The sequence below is a fragment of the Selaginella moellendorffii genome, unplaced genomic scaffold, assembly GCF_000143415.4.
Source record: "Selaginella moellendorffii unplaced genomic scaffold, v1.0 SELMOscaffold_52, whole genome shotgun sequence".
NCBI lineage: Eukaryota > Viridiplantae > Streptophyta > Lycopodiopsida > Selaginellales > Selaginellaceae > Selaginella > Selaginella moellendorffii.
Window position 1 is genome coordinate 718,649 of NW_003314313.1, and position 8,009 is coordinate 726,657.

Consider the following 8,009-nt stretch of genomic DNA (forward strand, 5'->3'; position numbering starts at 1 on the left):
ACTGAGGATGATGTGAAGAGGGTGTTTCCTTCATACTCCTATGATCTAGAGAATATTTCAGAGATATGAGTGTTCATTCGTGCAGCATTCATGGAACATTCATGATCTCTTTCCTATGATGTCCTGACTGTTTGTCCTGGATTTGAGAAGCCCGTTTGTTTCTCCAGTGTAGCCGATTGCTATGCTAAGACGCAATTGTTTGTTGTGTCTCGTTCATAGTCGTTTTCTGTGGACGGTATTTGAGATCGTCTAGCTTGGCCGTTCTCGGGACTCAAAACATGAATTCGGAAATCCGTTTGATTTCCAAGGGCGACCATTTGTTGCTCAGGTTATGAGGGAGGGGAGAATGACACAACCTTTATGTGCTAAAGGTGGTGGTGGAATATGGAATATTTCATATGAATATTCCCTGATTCAATGAGTCTAGCCCTAAAGATGTAGGGTGGTTTGGGGCCGTATGCTCCTCCTCTGCGTGTTCGTTTCACATTTGCTTCATCGCAATCTAGCATTTTCGAGATTTCTCCAAAGGTTCCTTTTCAATTCTCCATCATGAAAAGAACAGTAATGGATCTTTAAGAGGAGACGACGGAACGAGCAGAAGAACAGCTCAGCATTCTCAAAACTGACTGGATCTGAGCTAGCTTTGCTTGTGGCTTACGGCATTTTAGCTGATAAATTATGTTCAAAAATGCAGAAAACATTAATATATATGATGATTGGCCATTTTTACTGGAGGGGTCCAACTTGGAGCTTGGGGATGTAATTCAAATTACCTTATGGGCTTGATCCAGAAGTCTGCCTAGCTCTGCTTCCATGAAATCTGATCTTATTCACAATCATCAAAAAGAGCCATTCACAAACATCAAAAGATGGTCTTCCTTATGAATCCAGTGAATAAGAAACCTGATGTGGCCTCAATGAATTCAGAAATTTTTGTGACAGATAAAAAGTATTCCAGGTTACTTATAAAAAGTATAAAAAGTATAAACAGGTTACTTATAACAAAAGACAAGTGATTTCATTAAATGAAAACTAACTTAGAGACAGCTGGTGAAACAGAAAAGCCCTTTGTTTTAGAGAGATTAAACAGGTGTTTATAGACAAAACATAAGATCTATCTCGCACTTCAATGTGAGGGCTGGGACCGGGCCTGACTCTTTATCATGTTCGAGCATATGGCATGAACAGTCTAGTTTTGTCTTGCCTGTGTACAAGCCGGGGAAGAATAGAAAAATGGTAAAAATTAATAGAATACAAATACCGCAAAGTTAGTATTAATTAATTCATGTTAATCAATCAATCAATTTATTGCAATGGTCTGCTAGGAATATTCTTAGACTAAATTATAACCGTAAACCCATTTGAGATTGTTTATTCGTATATTTGAGACAACAATGGGACCGTACTCATTCTTTGCCATCTACAAACTTGCACCCTGGAAACTTTGTTTTTGACATTTAACTCCTTTAAACCATGACAGTTAACCAGCTCCAGATTCATTAAGCATGGGGTTAAACACGTTGCCAAAGCACGGTAAGATGCACGTTTGGCTCAGCAACAAGATTCTTTGTGGAAGCACCAGCGCTACAAGAGCTGAGGATTGTACCAGGTTGATTGCACACTGGCATGGTGCCACCTACCTTGGTACCCGTCCATCCACACCAAACTCACAAACACGTCTCAAAAAGTAGTCAGTACTTTTGTTGTCAAGTTATGTTTATTAGGAAAATATCTAGAAAATCGAATATAGATGTACCCGTACCATAGTCATGTCCTGGTTTGGGACCAGTGTATCATCGGGCATGTCGCGACTCGAGTCTGTGAGATATGGTGACATATATCAGATATGCGAGCCTGCTGTGAGCGTCTATCAATATATGTGGCGCACATGGGCCCAGTGTCACTATCAGGCCAGCCAAACTAGCGACTGTAAAACCCACTTTGCATTCGTTTCTCTGCAGATCCAAGAAAATGTTTCGCCTTGTTCTCATCACTCTTCTTCTGCTCTTCCTAGTCGCAAGAAGTGCCGAGCAGCAGGATGATCTGGTTCGAACCATCAGCAGTGGCGGGGACAAAGTGACGGTGGACTTGAAGCCCTTCTCAATCCGCAGTCCCAACTTTGGCGTGCTAGTGCAGAATGACACTGGCAGCTTTCTCTCATACGACAACATCCCGCCTTCTCGTACGTACCTGGGTTCAGTAAGAGACCACCCCGGTGCCATGGCCACGGCCTTGCTCAACGTCAACGGAACTCTGTTTTGTCGAATCAGCTTCGAGAACGGGGTGGAGTGGAGCAGCACCGGAGGCGAGGCCTCGGTGAGGGGAACCACGGGTTGGAACTCGAATCCCCAGTGGCCAACCAGCCTTGTTCCTGCTTCCAAATCCGACGCTGTACTCTTCGTAGCGGAAGTCGGAGTGGATGCTACTTACTTGTACTACCTTTCAACAGGTTCTAGCGTCGAGAACACAGTGAACATGGCAGAGTTCTCCATCCTGTCTGCGAATATGCCCTTCCTCCGAGATGCTTCCATTCTTCACACGATTGGGAAAGTGGTGATCCGTGCAACTCAGTCCCAAGATCCATATGGAAACCCCAACACCGGAGTCCTGCTCGACAGGGTGGAGAAACAATGGAAAGGTGCTATTGCTTCCGTGGTAGGCAACACTCACAAGCTCTGCTTGGTTGCCCATCCTCGGGCTAATGGAGGCCTGGCATGGGTAGCAACGGCGGCTAAGCCGGTGGGATACTCGGCCATCAGCGCTACTGCAAACGGAGATTTCACGGTCATCTGGAGGCACGAGGCTGGTCACAACTGGGGATCTAGCCACTACGAAGGTGGTGGACGGCCCGAGGGACCGACTATCATGTCTGACAACCAGCTCTCCCGTTTCTCGTCTTCCGAGCTTGCCAAGATCCTGCGCTACAAGTCTGGTGTTCCTCGCCTTGCAAGCAACATTACGGTTGCCCGTCCACCCCGTGCGAATATGGATGCGATCGACATCCCGCAGAATTGCACCTGTTGCACTTGCTTCAAGAGCCTGGACGTTCTGGCCAACGATCTGGATGCCGACGACAAATCACTCACGATCGCCTCGGTCCAGTCTCCTTCGGCTTTGGGCAGTGCCACTAGCATCTCAAACTCTAGCAGGAACCAGATTACTTACACGCCGTCTTTGGCAGCAGGATTGTTCCTCGACCATCTCAAGTACACTATCCAGAATTCCCTCTTGAGAAGCTCTACAGGATATGTAACCCTCCGTCCCGCTGCTCTCCTGGGCTGGTGGAAGATGGATGAGGCGAGCGGCTCGAAAGTGCAAGATTCGTCTGGGCATGCAGCGAATGGGGCACTCAAAGGAGGATCCTGGAACAACGGCAATGGGCTTTCCTTTGGAGGTGCAGGGACGGTGTCGCTCGGCGCAAGTCCCTCCATCAGAGGCAAGACATCCTTCTCCATCGCCTTGTGGATATACGTTACCAGTACTTCAGACCAAGTCATCATCCAGCAAAGGAGTCCACCGAGCAGGATCACAAGTGGCTCCGACGGAGGATATCAGCTCAGTCTGTTTGAAGGCAAGCCCCGGTTCTGGGTGTTTTCGGACTCCGGAGATCAATTCAGATTCTCTGCCTCAGCTGCCATCAACGACGGTGGATGGCACCACATCGTAGCCGTTCGTGATCAGGCCGAGGGCCAGATCTACATTGATGGCAAGCTATCGGCCTCTGCAAGCGGCGACATCAAGTATTTGGATGTAACTATCCCCGTGTTCATGGGTGCTGATGCGCGCGACAACACCTCATTCCTCACGGGTTCCTTGATGGGGGCAAAGATCTACAGCCGAGCTCTAGAACAGGAAGAGATCCGGTATCTCAGCACCTGGCCAGAAGCTCTCGTGGCATGGTGGAAGCTGGATGACAAGAGTGGAGTCTCTGCAAAGGATTCGTCCTGGAACGGAGCAACCGGGAGCATCGAGGGATCAACGACGTGGAATCCCGACGGCGGACTTACCTTCGACGGCGCTGGCAAGGTGGCGCTAGGAACAAAACCCTCTCTGTCTGGCAAGACATCCTTCTCCATCCATGCGTGGGTGAAGGTGCCCCCAAGTGCTGGTAAAATTTCACGAGCGATCATCATCCAGCAAAGGAGCCCGCAAAGCAGCACAACAAACGGTTTCAATGGCGAATACTTGCTCTACTTGGTCCATGGCAAGCCTCACTTCTTTGTGTATGGGAATTCTGCGACTCAGTTCGACTTCTCTGCGTCTTCTGCCATCAACGACGGCGAGTGGCACCACATTGTGGCCGTGCGTGATAACGGTGTGGGGCGGATCTACATTGACGGCGAGCTGTCAGCTTCTAAAAGTGGCACTGTGGTGAGGAGCTTGGATGCATCTATCCCGGTGTTTCTGGGTTGGGATTCTCGCTCGGGCAATTCCTTCTTCACAGGTTCCTTGAAAGGTGTCAAGATTTATAACCAGGCTGTGGCACCCAACTTTGAGGCCGAGCGTAACACCATGCTCCTGGCATCAGCATAAATACCATATATATGCTATGATATATTTTGAATATATATTAAATATATTGAATATTAAATATATCTAATAAATATTATAATATTTATATTTTATCATTCCTTCCAAAGGAACAGGAATTCACCCGCAATTTCTGATGCTTTTTGCCTCAGCGAAAACACTGTAATTTACTTGTTTGAAAGTATGGGAGTGAGGATTCGACAGAATCCGAGGTCCAAGCAATGCAGGTTTAGAGATTACTTCCCAAACGGCAAACGACTACTCTAGGTAAGTCAAATTTGAATTTTGACAAAAAGAAGCAAGAAATTCACGAGCTGAATGTGATCGGTTCAAGCAGGAAGAATATCCCTCAAACAAAGTGCAATTATTTTTAAAAAATATATAAAATGTCTTCTACTTTAGGGTTCTTCAGTGAAAATGCGCTCAAGATCCGGCTGGAAGGCTTCTGCAATGAATTGGTATGTATCCGATAATCGTTGGATTCGTCCGGTTCTTTTCTGATCATTTTTCTTCGTTTTTGGTACAGTTCAAGGTGGATTGAGTGAGAGCTCAATACGAGCTCAATACATTTTTGGTACGGTTCAATGCGAGTTCCTCTTCTGTTCAATCATACAAGGTTGTGATCAGGATGAACTGGACACCGACTAGATGCGCAAGTCTAAGGGTTCTAGTCGCCTACTGCTTCGTCCACATACCACGAATCAGGTGTGAACTAGATTTAGTTTGTAAATTGTGGATGAAGGTTTCGGAAATACTTTGCTACAGTAGTAAATCAGGTTTCTCAAGTTGGTCACACTGGACTAATTGGAGGAAGTGTTCCTCTGTTTGATGAGGTAATTGGATATCTTTTAATTTTCCAAGAATGTTGCAATTTGATATATAATCAAGCAGATTATACTGAATCTCGGTGCCATGAACTCAACCCTTTGCTTTTGATGAGGTAAACCTTCTTCGTTCTTTAGTTTTTTGTTATTAGTTGATCTTCAGTCACTCATAATAGATCAGTATTGTCATCCATTGCCTACTGTAAATGAACTGTTCTATCTCCTCATCGAGATCACAAAGGTGCAGACGAAAGCTCACGCAATTCGTTACAGCAGAAGCCCTAAATCCGTAAATAATCAGCACTTGGTTTTTTTCTGATAAGCTTTCCCTTACTAGGTGCAATTGATGAAGAACATGAAGAAGCTCTTGGATCCTAAAGGCATTCTCAACCCTTACAACGTTCTTGCGTAATAGTCGGGAACTTTCAGACAAATCTTCGACAAATTCTGAAAATACAATTTTCTAAAAATCGATTTAGAAACAAGCTCAAATTGTCCTGAATGTTACTTAAAAAACATTTAAGTTTTTGGTCGCACCAAAATGGCGGCAGGATTTTTCCGGCCGCACCAGCTGTGCAACTGGAAAAATCCTGCCGCACCTTCTAGCATCGACTTGGTGAGCGCATTCAGTGCCTTTTGGGCCGCACTCTTCTCCACCAGAATGAGAGGAGGCATTCTTGATTGTTGATCCATAGCTGAAGACTGCTCACTAATTCCTCAACTCACCTGGATGATCGATCGACGCCTCCTCTAAGCGCGAATACAAATGCACCGCCATAGCCAGGCTTCTAAAATTAAGGCCTACTTAATAATGATTTATGTCAGAAAATCGCTTGCCCTAATACCCTGTTTTACGGTTCTATACTTGGAATAATCTCCAAATAATTATGTCACCAGGTAGGAATAAACCTATCCCCAGGTTCGAATCCTGGCAACCCCCTAATTTTTTGTTTTAGTTTAGTTTAGCTGACTTGCATACTAAAATACGCTTTAAAATCGTATAGTTTATCAATATTAATTTAGGGCAAGAGGCATGAAAATTTGACTTTGAAGGGCATCGGCGCGCCGATCCTTTGAGATCTCTACAGAAGCAGAACACACGAAATACGTCCCGCTGAGGCATGACACCGAAAATCTGACTAGCCTCGTCTGCGTGACCGTTCCGGGCATACAACATCAGCATCGAGTTCCACGACACCAGATCCCGCTGCGGGGATTCCTCGAACACCGCCCTCGCCTCCTCCACGCAATTCATCATCCGGAAAGCATGACATTCCAAGAAACCAGATCCCTCACCGGGAATCCGAAACGAAACATCTGTCTGTGGCTCTGTCCAGATGCCCATTCCGGGCATATCCAAAAGCATCCAGGCGGCCAGGTTCCAGTTTGCCGCGAACTCTCTACTCGGCCGTCGTTGTCAGGCGGAGCAGTTAAACTGGGAACGTAGGCAACGTTCCATACGGACTCTTCTCGGTTCACGTTCCAACGAGGGACGTGCAAATGCCAAGCACGAGTGTCCAGATTGAAGGCCACCGGTCGGTCCAACAAATGGAGAAAGAGCATGTTGTTAGCCCGTTTGCAAGGAAGCAGGTGATGGGGCTCCACGTTCCTGCACAAGCCTCTCACATCGATGCTGGACACAATCGTCCACTCCAGCTGCTGCTCATCAGCTTCTTCATCGGCCGCCTCCACGATGACCATCCACTTTGGAGCGAAGCAAGGCCTTTGTTTCCCCACAACCACAATGCCTGCTGCCATCAGCTTGGACCGGTACATGAACGGGTCCAGCCTGCCATACACCGATCCCGCATCATCCGAACCTCCTTCCGGCGGCAGTGGGGGCAACGACTTGAAATGCCAAAACGCCCATGCGTCCCTTGCCCGGCTGTAGCCCCTGATTGTGTAGCCCAAACTCACTGAGTCGCAACAGGAGGCGTATTGCGCGTATTGCACGTCCACCTGAAAAAACACCCGGTAATTCGTGGTGGTTCTGGTTCGTGGCCATCCTCGTCGGACACCCAAAGAGACACCGACACATAGCCCAACACGACTAAGTCGCAGGAGCCGCAGGACAGCAAAAACTTCTCCTGCAGCCGTCTTGGGCAACCGCTTCAAGGCGCCAGTCATGGGGTTCATGACTGAAAACCAACTTGCATCATTGGATGACAATTCCTGCTGACATATCGAATTGCGTCAGGACAAGGGAGAGGCATGATATCTTTGTTGTGTTCACTCTTTTTAAGCAAGAAGGGTTGGGGGGAAGCTGCCGAAGCAAGAGAAGGATTCATAGCTGAGGTATGCCTGTCTTGATGCGTTTACACATATCATCGTCTAACTGCTGGACTATGCCCAGACTGAAGTAGAAGAAGACCAACGAAAAAGAAGGAACGAAGAAGGGCCAACGTGAGGCTGAAAATATGACTGTGGAAGCATACACAGCATTAGTGCTGGCTTTCATTAAGCATCATGTCCTTCCAGGCCAAATAACAAAATTACCTCGTCTCTTTGATCACGAGCAGTCCTGCTTTGCAACAGGAGCTTGTGTCTTTCCAGCCACCATCTTTTGCAGCCCACTCCCTGCTCTTGCATGTCCCACACCATGGCCTGTAACTTCTTTGCCATGATCAGCCAAAGTGACTAGTCAATGTTGCAGAT

General features: G+C 46.9%; 1 long non-coding RNA gene across 2 annotated transcripts; it reads left to right on the forward strand.

Annotated features, from left to right (window-relative positions):
- The first annotated feature begins 4,952 nt into the window (after positions 1-4,952).
- On the forward strand, positions 4,953-5,432 carry LOC9635223. Of its 2 annotated transcripts, XR_002993838.1 has the most exons (3): positions 4,953-4,988; positions 5,057-5,235; positions 5,296-5,432. It is a non-coding gene; the product is annotated as an uncharacterized LOC9635223 (long non-coding RNA). The 2 variants fall into 2 exon arrangements; XR_002993837.1 differs by having other exon boundaries at positions 5,057-5,432.
- The last annotated feature ends 2,577 nt before the right edge of the window (positions 5,433-8,009 follow it).